We start from the raw sequence: 14,155 nt of genomic DNA, 5'->3' as shown, positions 1-14,155 counted from the left end.
GTTGACGGAAAATTATTCTTATAGTTGGAAGAATAATTTTGGGAGTAATTAGGCCTTCCGTTAGAGTTAAAAACTCTTTGTTGATTATTTGATTTTAGGAAGCCTTTTCTGTATCTTTGAGCTTTGCTTTGAAGCACATGACGGAGTTGTTTCGTGAGAAGAGCAATTTCACTCTCATTGAGATTTTGAAGTTCCTCGTTTAACTCCTCGTCGTTTTCATCTTCATCTATTAATATGGCCTTTAGTGCCATATTTTTCTTTTTGTCCTCCACTTTTGGAGCAACCTTTTCCGGAATATTATCTTCTTCGTAAGCACGAAGATTGCCGAAGAGGTTATCAATCTTATACTCATTTAGATTGTGCATCTCTTTTATAGTAGTAACTTTGACTTTCCAACTTGGAGGTAGAGATTTAAGCACTCTTCTATTCTTTTCATTTTGAGTATAGTTCTTTCCAAGTTGAGATAATTCATCGATTATACGAGTAAATCTTGTTTCCATATCGATGATATTTTCTCCTTCTGGAGTTTAAAGTTCTCATAATCTTGGATCAATGTTTCCATCCGAGAATCTTTTATATCAGTGGTTCCTTCATAGGTTACCACTAATTTGTTCCACATCTCTTGTGCCGACTTGAAATTATTTACTCTTTTGTATTCTTTTTCCGCAAGTGCACTTGTGAGAACCATTTCCGCCTTGGCGGCTATATTCATTGTGGATTCTTCCTCGAGATTGTATTGACTAACCTTCTTTCCGATGAGGATGTCATCGACAATTTTGGTAGGTATGCGAACACTGTCTTCGATAGCCATCCAAACTTTGACTCCTTGAGATCTTGCATAAATGCGAAATCTAGTTTTCCATGTTGCAAAGTTGGTGTCATCGAACAGAGGAGGTCGTGAGCTTGACAATCCTTCACCACAATCAACGGGATTAATATACGCCATTTGGACCACTTTTTGTTGTGCCTGTAAATCTGCAAATCACTTAACAAACACGTTAAAAAGCACTGCTCTGATACCAATTGTTAGGTCCCATATGAGGGCTATGTTAAGCTAGAAGGGGGGTTGAATAGCTTAATTACCAATTTAAAATTTATTATGGCTTTTTAAAACATTTTTATCCCTTTTTAAAACTTTACCGAGTGGTTATGCAGTTTATATGTGTGGAAAATAAAGTGCAAGGAAAGAAAATACCACACGGCGATTTTATCCTGGTTCGAGATGGCGCAACCTCTAATAGATTCGCTCACCCCTACTTCAGTCCCCGAGCTCCTCTCCCGGACTCGGGATTTTCCCTTAATATAAACTCGCTCCTTTAGTAGGTGGAGAAGCCTTTAAACCCTTACAAATATTTATCTTGGTGCGTAACACAAGGGTCACCACTTCAAAATAAATGTAATTCCTACACAACTTATCTTAGACAATAACTCTTCGCTATCTCTTCAAAGTTGATGTAGATCCCTTGTGTGGACTTGGCTTCCTTAGCTTTCACCGGTCTCGAATCTTAGTATCCGGTCTTGGGTCTTTCCTATTCTTCACGGTGCAAATACGACTAACTCCCCTCTAGTGCGTATGAGACTTGGGTCTTGGAATGAAGATCACCTCACCTCACTGCGAAACTAATTAGACAATCCACAAAACACAAAGTATAGAGAAAATATGTGTTGAACTAGTATGTTACGGTACTAGCCCAAAAGATAGTATAATATTCAAATAAGTATATTAATACTTTCTATGTATACTTGACTTGAGATATAAAATGTTATATCAAGTATACTTTTGATTACTCCGTCTCTATGGATTATATGTTAATCGGAGTAATATAAGAAGTCCTTTATATGTATAATCAATATGGATTATGACTTCTTTGATCTTCAAGCTCAATACGTATACTTAACTCGGAATATATATTTATGTGCCAAGTATACTTATGATTACTCCGTCTTTGTAAAATATATGTTTATCGGAGTAATAAAAAGTCTTGTATATATGTATAAGCACTATGGCTTATGACTTCTTTTGTATTCTTCTTCTTTCGATTATGTATTTATGGATTAAAGAATACTTTGGTTACAATATCGGAATTGTACCCATTCTTTTAAGCTCTTAGGCTCATGGATTTAGTATACTTATGATTTGACGATTATGTGGTCAAAGTATACTTTTAACTTCAAGCAACTTTATAGGTTTTATGATTCTTAGCCAAGGTCCAAATAATAGAAGTGCAAGTAATTGGCTTTGAATTTGTGCTTTTGAAGTTTAGGTGGATGATTACGAAGTTTATTATTGATCGACTTATAATCCCCCGGAACACGGAAGATGCTAGAAGGGGTTATAAGTGATACATTTCTTAATGATACTATATACACGAACTATGTGTTGACCAAGATCAAGATAAATGAAATGCAAAGTAATTGGTCAACTCGTGTGATTAAATCCACCTTTGAAGCTTAGATGGATGATTACGAAGTTTATATATATCGAATAAAAACCCCACGGAACACTAAGGTGCTAGAAGGGGATTATACGATATCTTTCGTAATTGGACTATATACACGAACTATGTGTTGGTCAAGATCCAAATAATAGAAGTGCGAGTAATTGGCCAACTCGTGTGATTTAATTCATCTCTTATATTTGACAAAATTACAAAGATCACTATTGATCGATTTATAATCTCCCGGAACACTAGAGATGTTAGCGAGATTATAAAATGATACCTTTCGTAATTATACTATATTCACGAAATATGTTGGTCAAGGTCGAGATAAATAAAGTGCAAGTAATTGACCAACTCGCGATGTCAAATATGAAATCTCACTCGTGAGGAGTTATTTAGAGATTTATTAAATCTCACTCGTGAGGAGTTATTTACAGATTTAAGCACTCGTATATTATAGATCTTCTTCTTTTAGAGCTTCGGTTTAAAGATCAAGTACTTATTCAAATTCCGAGTTCGAATATACGTTCTCTTTTCTTAGAGAACCTTCTTTATAGGAGATCTTGTATTAGAGCTTGAGATGAAGTAGAGAAATTAAGTATAAAACTCAAAATAAAGAAAACCAAAGAAGAAGCTAAAAACTCACCACTTTTGGAAAACGGTCGGAAAAGTTCGCCGGAAAAATTCGCCGGAGGTTCGGCCGGATTTTGGCACTATGGACGAACTTGGGCAGCCCTTAGGGAGGCCGGAAGGTGGTGATGGATGAGCTCACTTGGTGGGAACAAGCTTGGTTGGGTGAAGCTAAGCTTGGATATCAAAAACCTTAAGTATATGTGTATATATTTAAGAGAGAGAAGGTTTTTGAGAAGAAGTGTGTGTATAGAATTTGAAAGAGATGAAGAGAGGCACTTCTTGAAAAATTCCCAGAAAGTATTTGGCTCTTTAGCTTAGTTAAAATGGGTTGGGGTGGGGGTTTATTTATAGAGGAATTTGGGTGGAATGAATGGTTAAGATTTGAGAAGGAATGGATGGTGGATGGAGTGTATCACATGGATTGATGACATGGCAAGTAGATTGTATTTCTTTGCAAGTGGGAAGGAAGTACAAGCTAGTATTAATTCAAATCTCAGCTGATATATAGATATATATATATATATATATTCTTTTTCTTTTAATCATTCTTTAATTACTTTAATTAAGGATTAAACACCATTAATTATGACCACCCAAAAACTCTTAAATAAATATCATAAAAAATACCATTTAAGTGATCCATACCAAATTTCAAGTCAATCTATTATGTGGAAGTATTTATTTAGATTTAAAGCGGTTCTGTCAGCCTTTACTTCCGACTAAAGATACTATTGGTCTTGGAATGAAAGAGATGAATATTTTGACCAAAGTTTTGACTTGTATAGATACTTAAAATATATTTCCTAATATACAAAATGTATTTGAGTGATGGGAAATATTTTTGAATATTTTTGAATAATTTCCTCCGAAAATACTGATTTTATGAAACGGGAGAAAATTACTTTACGACCACACAGATGGGTGTAAAACTGGATATTAATACTTCAAACATGAATATTAATAAACTTTGAATAAAAACTCTTTTGAAGGATGTAAAATATATTTATGAGAGAAGAGTAAAACATTTTTGATTTAGCACGAGAACTCTAAAGAATATTTCTAGTATAATCCTTATTCGAGCTTGTTGCCTTATTGATGTTGCAACTGTGATCTAAAAAAATATCATAACTTGATATTTCTTATTTGATCAAATTTCCTTAGATATATATTCAATAAAATATAATTTTGATATTTTTAAAATAATGGAATATCTCTTTTATAAATAGTCTTGAAAATAATTTAGCTGGTTTGACTATTTGACTTTGATCTGGATCAATTAAAATCATGTCCTAATGGAGAGGATCTAAGTGTACTTAAATTTTATGTTTAATCATACAAATACCAAAATAAATAATATATCGAAGATATCCTTTCACATGGACTACAGGAAGCTGAACAAAGCCACTAGGAAGGATCACTACCATTTGCCCTTCATTGATCAAATGCTAGACATACTGGATGGTCATGAGTACTATTATCTTCTGGATGGCTATTCGGGTTATAATCAGATTTGTATCGCTCCAGAAGATCAGGAGAAAACTACCTTCACTTGTCTATTTGGTACTTTCGCCTTCAGACGAGTTTATTTTGGTCTGTGTGGTGCATCAGCCACATTTCAGATATGTATGATTGCCATCTTTTCTGACATGATTGGCCAGAATGTGGAGGTGTTCATGGACGACTTCTCAGTCTTTGGCGATTCTTTTAATGAATGCTTGCAAAATCTTGGACATGTTCTCAAAAGGTGTGTTGAGACCAATCTTGTTCTCAATTGGGAGAAATGTCACTTTATGGTGCGTCAGGGGATTATTCTCGGGCACAAGGTTTCTAGTAAAGGTCTAGATGTGGACAAGGCCAAGGTGGGCGTCATTGAGAATCTTCCTCCACCTATTTCTGTTAAGGGAATTCGCAGTTTTCTTGGTCATGCGGGTTTCTACAGGCGTTTCATCAAAGACTTCTCGAAAATTTTAAAGCTTGTAGTCTGTTAGAGAAAGATGTTCCTTTCAGGTTTGATGACGACTGTCTTGCAGCTTTTGAGACATTGAAGAAGAGTTTAATCAAGGCACCGATCATAACTGCACCTGATTGGAATGAGCCTTTTGAGATGATATGTGATGTAAATGACTATGCAGTTGGAGCAGTTCTTGGGCAGAGGAAGAACAACATATTTCATGTGGTCTACTATTCTAGTAAGACCCTAAATGGTGCTCAACTGAATTATACTTTGTTAGATATATTTGTGATGTCATTTCTAATAATGATTTGTGTTTAGTTTTCAGATCTTGACTAACAGGACAAATCAGGACTTAACTGGAAATCAGTACTTATACTGAAGTCAGAACTTAAGATATCGGAACTTAAGTTATCAGAACTTAAGATATCAGAAGATATTCATCAGAAGATAATATCAGGACTTAAGAAGACTTTCAGATAAGGAAGGTGGATGATTGAAAGGAAAGAAGATCAAGACTAAAACAAGAAGAGATATGCATGGAGAAGAATTCTATAAAGAATAGAAGACATGGAAGAAAAGATAACTAATTGATATATTTTAGAATACAAAATCATATTCGATATCAATTAGAGATTATCTTGTAATTGTGTGGTATATAAACACGGCATAGGGTTTACACTAGATGTGTTATCATTATCGATAATATTATTCATTGTAACCCTAGCAGCTCTCGTGATATTTGTTCATCACTGAGAGAGAACGGTTTCATAGCAATAATGTTTTATTAATAAGATTATTATGTGTTACATACTTATGTTCTTAATTCGATTTGATTATAGTATACACTGTATTCAACCCCCTTCTATAGTGTGTGTGACCTAACAAGTGGTATCAAAGCCTATTTGTTAACACATATACAGTAAAGATCCAAAACAATCATGTTTGAAGAAGAACAAACTCCAACCAAGCCCACCAAAACTGAAGAAACTCCAAAGACTCAAATCCACAGTCGATATGAAAGTATTAGGGTTCCCATGCTGAGACCTTGTGAGTATCCCATATGGAAAGTGAGGGTGGCTATGTTTCTGGAAGCTACAGATCCACAATACCTTGACAGAATTAATGAAGGACCACATAAGCCAACCAAGCTCTCTGTTGTAGTTGCAGATCAGCCAGCAAAGACTGTACCAAAGGAGAAAAGTGAGTATATAGCTGAAGATATCTCATCTATTTCCAAGGATGCAAAGGTAAGGCATTTGCTGCATAGTGCCATTGATAATGTCATGTCAAACAGGGTAATTAACTGCAAGACTGCAAAGGAGATATGGGATGCCTTGAAAACAAGATGCCAGGGAACTGATGTAATTAAGAAGAACGGGAGGACTATACTCACTCAAGAGTATGAGCACTTTGACTCAAAACCTGATGAGTCATTAACTGGTTTATACGACAGATTTGTCAAACTCTTGAATGATCTGTCACTGGTGGATAAGGAATATGATCTTGAAAATTCTAATCTTAAATTCCTTTTAGCTCTTCCTGAAAGTTGGGATTTGAAGGAAACTACTATAAGAGACAACTATGCTCTTGATGAAACTACTCTTGATGAAATTTATGGTATGCTCAAAACTCATGAACTTGAGATGGATCAAAGAAGCAAGAGACATGGGATAAAGTCAAGGACAGTTGCTCTTAAGGCTGGGGAGGAATCCCCCAAAGTGGTTGTCTCAAAGAAAGGCAAAGGAACGGCTCTCGTCACAAAGTCTGATTCAGATTCATCAAGTTCTGATAATGATGAGGATTCAGAAACTGAAAGTTTATCTGAGATGGATGCTGATGAAGAGATGATGAGATTATGTGATCTTATGGTGAAGGGTATCACAAAGATAGCCTATAGGAAATTTAGAAGGGGAAAGAAGTTTTCCAGGAAAAGTGGAAGTTCTGATAAGAAGGGATTCAGAAATTTTGAAGGCAAAGCAGGAAAGTCTGAGAAAGGAGATTACTCAAATGTTAAATGCTACAATTGTGGTGAGAAAGGCCACATATCTCCTGATTGCAAGAAAGGAAAAAGTAAAAAAGGCAAGGCACTTGTCACAAAGAAGAAAAGCTGGACAGACACTTCATATTCTGAAGATGAGGAGAACTATGCCTTGATGGCAAATGCTGATAGCAGTTCTGATGCTGCTGAGTTAAAGGTACCTCAAATAACTTATACTTTTCATACTGATGATATTACTGAGTTGAGATCTTATCTTAAAACCATATTCATTAGCTATAGAGATCAGACTTTAACATGTGATAGGTTAATTTCTGAAAATCTGGCTTTTTTGAAAAGGAATGACTATTTAGAAAAAAAGTTAGTTATGTTCCATCAAACTCGGAAAGAAAGAGATGATGCTTTTTATGTTAGAGATGAAGTGTTAAAATTAAATCAATCTCTAAAAAATGAGTTAGAAAAGGAAAGAGAGATTATCAGGACTTGGACTAACTCTGGTAGAACAACTCAGAATTTGCTAAGTAATGAAAACTGGAAAGAGGGCTTAGGTTATGGAGATGATAAAAGTGAAATAGGAACTGAACAAATTAAGCCAAATACTGTTAAACAGACCACTAAGCCAAAGGTAAAACCTGTTAAGTTTGTAGCTAAATCTGTAAAGTCTGATTCTGAAAAGATGAAAGATATAGATACAGAAGTTAAGGCAGAGTCAACTTCTGACAAATTAAAACAGGATAAACCAGCTGAAGTTAACATAGGCTTAATGACAAAAAAGCAGCTTAAGTATAAGATGAAAGAGATTAAGAATGTAAACAAGGTAAACCCACCTAGGAAAAATAGGAATGGAAAGGAAGGTGTGAATAAAAAAAATAATTATAAGTCTGTTCCTAATGCTCCTAGAAAGAAATGCAATAACTGTGGAAAACTAACCATATTGCTTCTTTTTGCAGGAAGAATAAGGATATAAACTCTTTACCTCCTAAATCAGGAGTTAAGAGTTAGTCTGTTAGGTTTAAACCACAAAATCCTTGTTTTCATTGTGGTAGTTTATGGCATTCCATTTATACTTGTAAGGAATATCATAGTTTGTACTATGATTATTATCAAATAAAACCTTCTTAAAGAAAGTTAGCATTATTCCTTCTAGTATAAGTTCTGATGCAAAGTCTGATACTGTAAATTCTGATAAGAAAAATGTTAACATAAACTCTGATGTTAAATCCGCTGCAAATGTTAACAAACTTAATAAGGCCAAAGGATCCAAGCAAGTCTGGGTCCTTAAAACTAATCATTAGTGGTCCTTGTGATTGCAGGGCAACAGGAAAAACATCCTAGTTCTGGACAGTGGATGTTCAGGACATATGACTGGAAATAAAGCCCTGCTATCAGATTTTGTGGAGAAAGCTGGCCCAGGAGTTTCTTATGGAGATGGCAACATGGGAAAACTATGGGATATGAAAATATCAATCTTGGGAATGTCATCATTGAAAAAATAGCTCTAGTCTCAGGACTTAAACACAATCTGTTGAGTGTGAGTCAAATCTGTGACAGAGGTTATTATGTGGATTTCTTTGAAGAACACTATAAAGTTGTAAGCAAGTCTACAGGCAAAGTTGTTCTGAAGGGATACAGGCATGGTACCATTTATGAAGCCAAGCTTTCAACAAGTTCTGATGGTTCTGCAATCTGTCTGTTAATTAGAGCATCAATTGAAGAAAGATGGGATTGGCACAAGAAACTCTCTTATTTAAATTTTAACAATATAAATGAACTAGTCAAGAAAGATCTTGTGAGAGGACTGCCAAAATCAGTATTTGCTCCTAATGGCCTTTGTGATTCATGTCAAAAGGCAAAATAGAGAAAATCTTCATTCAAGAGCAAGACTGAATCTTCATTTCTTGAGCCTTATCACCTACTACATGTTGATCTATTTGGTCCAGTGAATGTCATGTCTATTGCTAAGAAGAAATATGCTATGGTCATAGTAGATGAGTTTACCAGATACACATGGGTGTATTTCCTGCATACAAAAAGTGAAACTGCATCTATCTTGATTGATCATGTCAAACAACTGGATAAATTGGTCAAAGACTTTGTGAAAATCATAAGAAGTGATAATGGCACTGAGTTTAAGAATTTGATCATGGAAGAGTTCTGCAAAGACCATGGAATATAGCAAGAATTCTCTGCTTCTGGAACTCCGCAGCAAAATGGAGTTGTTGAAAGAAAGAATAGAACTCTTATTGAAGCTGCACGAACTATGCTTGATGAAGCAAAGTTACCAACCTACTTTTGGGCTGAAGCTGTGTAGACTGCTTGTTTTACTCATAATGCAACACTTATCAACAAGCATGGAAAGACACCATATGAGATGGTGAAGAAAAAGAAGCCAAATCTGAAGTACTTTCATGTATTTGGGTGCAAGTGTTTTGTTCTTAAGACTCATCCTGAACAGCTATCCAAATTTAATCTAAAAGCTTATGAAGGAATTTTTGTTGGATATCCACTTTCCATAAAAGCCTTCAGAGTCTATAATTTAAGAACAAGGGTTGTCATGGAATCTATCAATGTCTCTTTTGATGATAAGAAGATTACTGGACTTGAAGATTTCAATGATCATGATCAGCTGAGATTTGAGAATGAAGTTTTAAATTCTGATAGTCTAAATCCTGATACTACAAACTCTGATGGGTTAAACTCTGATGTTATTGAAACTGTGGTGACTACGCCAAAGAAAAATGCACATGTGAAGGGGGAGCATATTGAAGATCCAACCACATCTCAAGAAGCATCAGAACCTAGAACACGCTCTTCAAGTTTTTATTCATCAAGTTCTGATGGGTCAAGTTCTGATAATTCTGGAAACTCAAATTCTGAAGGATCCAACTCAGAGAGCATAATTTCAGGGGGAGCATCGGAAAATGTTGATGGAGACGGCATGGATCATGGGGGAGCATCCAGTTCTAGAGAAAACCTTCCATCTGCAAGGAAGTGGACTAAATCACATACACCTGACTTAATAATTGTAAATCCTGATGCAGGTGTCAGAACTAGAACAGCTACTTCAGGTGAATGTATTTATAATTCTTTTCTTTCTCTGACTGAACCAAAGAAAGTGGAAGAAGCTCTTCAAGATGCTGACTGGGTGCAAGCAATGCAGGAAGAGTTAAATGAATTTGAAAGAAACAAATTATGGACCCTAGTGCCAAGACCAAAGAACAGATCTGTTGTTGGTACAAAGTGGGTATTCAGAAAAAAACTGATAGTGATGGCATAATTACAAGGAATAAAGCAAGGTTGGTTGTAAAAGGATATTCTCAACAGGAGGGAATTGATTATGATGAAACATTTGCACCAGTTGCTAGATTGGAAGCCATAAGGATATTTTTGGCTTATGCTGCTCACAAAAAGTTTACTGTCTTTTAAATGGATGTGAAAAGTGCTTTTCTCAATGGAGAATTGGAAGAGGAAGTATATGTTGAACAACCTACAGGATTTGTCGATCCCAAATATCCAAACCATGCCTACAGGCTTGATAAAGCACTTTATGGCCTTAAGCAAGCTCCTAGATCATGGTATGAGACTTTAGCTCAGTTTCTTCTGGAAAGTGGATTTAACAGAGGAACTATAGACAAAACACTGTTCTACCTCAACCATGGAAAGGACTTACTTCTGGTTCAGATTTATGTTGATGATATCATCTTTGGTTCTACAAATGACAGACTTTGCAAAAAGTTTGCCAAACTGATGCAGTCAAGATATCAAATGAGTATGATGGGAGAACTTAACTATTTTTTGGGCCTTTAAGTCAAGCAGAATGAAGAAGGAACTTTTATTTGTCAATCTAAGTACACCAGAAATTTGTTGAAGAAATTTAGAATGCAAGACTATTCAAGTGCATCCGCTCCCATGGCCACTGCAACAAAATTGGATAAGAATACTGGTAAATCAGTAGATATTACTGATTACAGAGGTATGATTGGCTCACTACTCTATCTAACCGCAAGTAGACCTGATATCATGTATGCTACCTATCTTTGTGCAAGATTTCAAGCAGATCCCAGAGAACCTCACTTAACAGCTGTGAAAAGAATTTTCAAGTACCTTAAGGGTACAGCTGATCTAGGATTATGGTATCCAAGGGAATCAGACTTTAAGCTAATAGGATACTCATATGCAGATTTTGCAGGGTGCAAAATTGACAGGAAAAGCACAAGTGGAAACTGCCAATTTCTTGGAGGCAGATTAATTTCTTGGTTTAGCAAGAAATAAAAGTCAATCTCCACATCAACTGCAGAGACGGAGTACATTACTGTAGGAAGCTGTTGTGTACAAATTCTTTGGATGAAGAATCAATTACTGGATTATGGGTTAACATTTTCTAAAATATCCATTTACTGTGATAAACAAGTTGGGGGAGATTGTTAGATATATTTGTGATGTCATGTCTAATAATGATTTGTGCTTAGTTTTCAGATCTTGACTAACAGGACAAATCAGGACTTAACTGGAAATTAGTACTTATACTGAAGTCAGAACTTAAGATATCAGAACTTAAGTTATCAGAACTTAAGATATCAGAAGATATTCATCAGAAGATAATATCAGGACTTAAGAAGACTTTCAGATAAGGAAGGCGGATGACTGAAAGGAAAGAAGATCAAGACTAAAACAAGAAGAGATATGAATGGAGAAGAATTCTATGAAGAATAGAAGACTTGGAAGAAAAGATAACTAATTGATATATTTTAGGATACAGAACCATATTTGATATCAATTAGAGATTATCTTGTAACTGTGTGGTATATAAACACAACATAGGATTTACACTAGATGTGTTATCATTATCGAGAATATTATTCATTGTAACCCTAGCAGCTCTCGTGATATTTGTTCATCACTGAGAGAGAACGGTTGCATTGCAATACTGTTTTATTAATAAGATTATTCTATGTTACATACTTGTGTTCTTAATTCGATTTGATTGTAGTATACACTGTATTCAACCCCCTTCTACAGTGTGTGTGACCTAACATACTACTACGGAGAAAGAGCTCTTAGCTATTGTCTATGGTTTTGAGAAATTTTGATCTTATCTACTTGGAACTAAGGTGATATTTTTCACTAATCACGTTGCAATTCGATATCTCGTCTCAAAGAAGGACTCAAAGCTTAGATTAATCAAATGGGTTCTTTTGCTCCAAGAATTTGAACTAGAGATCAAGGACAGAAAAGGAACTGAGAATCAAGTCGATGATCATCTCTCGCGTTTAGAAAATCCTAATGTTACTTCATTGGATAAGATATTGATAAATGAGTCTTTTCCCGACGAGCAGCTATTTGGGGTGCAAGAGGAAGAACCGTAGTTTGCAGACATTGTGAACTACCTTGTGAGTAATATAATGCCTCCCGACTTATCCTATGCTCAAAGGAAGAAGTTTTACATGACATGAAATGGTATATGTGGGATGAGCCATTTCTTTTTCGACAAGGAGCTGACAAAATCATCTGGAGATGTATTCCTTACATACAATCAGTATATCTTGGGGAATTGACTTCATGAGGCCATTTGTCTTATCTTGTATCAATCAGTATATCTTGTTGGCGGTGGATTACGTGTCGAAATGGGTTAAAGTTAAGGCGTTGCCAACGAACGATGCGAAAGTGGTGATTAATTTTCTTCACAAGCAGATATTCACAAGGTTAGGAACTCCAAGAGTCATAATCAGTGATGAGGGGTCGTATTTTTGCAATCGCAAGTTCACTGCTATGATGAGAAGGTATAATGTGAATCATCGCATTGCCACGGCTTACCATCCTCAGACAAATGGTCAAGCTGAGGTATCTAACAGAGAGATCAAATGCATCTTGGAGTAAGTAGTGTGTCCATCAAGGAAAGATTGGTCTTTGAAGCTTAATGAAGCTGTTTGGGCATATAGAACATCATATAAGACTCCATTGGAAATATCGTTGTACCAGTTGGTCTATGGTAAGGGGTGTCATTTTCCTGTAGAGCTCGAGCATAAGGCATATTGGGCTTTGAAGAAGTTGAATCTGGACTTGGATGCGGCTGGAAAGAAGAGGATGCTTCAATTGAATGAACTTGCCTGTCTGTTGGAGCGAATTGGATGATCGGGCGCGAGTTTCGACTTCAAGCTTATGAGAACAATAAAATGTATAAGGAGAAAGTAAAGAGGTGGCACGATCGGGGTTTAGTGCCCAAGTCATTTGTGCTAGGGCAACAAGTTCTTTTGTTCAACTCTCATCTCCGTCTTTTTCCTGGAAAGTTGAAGTCAAAATGGTAGGGGCGTTTATTGTCAAAACTGTATTTCCACATGGAGCGGTGGAAATTTTTTAGAATGATCTGGTCCAAGCATTCAAGGTAAATGGTCAGAGGTTGAAGCATTACTATGGTGACACGGTAAACCGCGAGGTGGTTAGTGCCGTTTTATTGTCCATTTGATCTTGAGATTCTACGTCGAGCTAGCAACGTAAAAGAATCGCTTATTGGGAGGCAACCCAAGTATGTTGTATATTAGTAGGTAGTAGAAGCAAGAAGAAAGGAGAAAAACACAAAAAAATCAGGAAAAGAAAAATATTCAGGGCCAACTACAGAAGCTGGGCGCGCCCGCGCTGTACTAGCGCGTGCCCGCGCCGTTTTTCCAGTAGCCAAGCGCGCCCGCGCTGATCTAGCGCGCGCCCGCGCCGGTTTTCCATAGAGTGAGCGTGTCCGCGCTATCCTAGCGCGCGACCACGCCAGGTCCCTGATCGAAAAAAAAATATAAAATGGCAGTTTTAAGAAAAAATCGGGATTTTTAACTAAAAATCAATTCCAACCAGATTTTAACTCTTCCACGTCCCATAATTCCCTCTCCTAATCAATTTCATTAGTCCCATGATTCCTATAATCAATTCCCACTTCTATTCCTTATAGAATTCACACCTCTCCACCTATAAATACGTACACTTACACACAACTTCTCCACCAATTCACAAACTCTCAAACACAAATTATCTCTAAACACTTAAACTTTTATTCTCTTTTCTTCAATCCCGATGGCACCCAAGAGACAAAGAACACAAGTTGGAAACAGCACCACCGATTCTTCATCTGCAGGTGGTGTGAGGCCC

The sequence above is a fragment of the Apium graveolens genome, chromosome 6 (genome assembly GCF_009905375.1).
Source record: "Apium graveolens cultivar Ventura chromosome 6, ASM990537v1, whole genome shotgun sequence".
NCBI lineage: Eukaryota > Viridiplantae > Streptophyta > Magnoliopsida > Apiales > Apiaceae > Apium > Apium graveolens.
Note: the sequence above shows the minus strand (reverse complement) of the source record.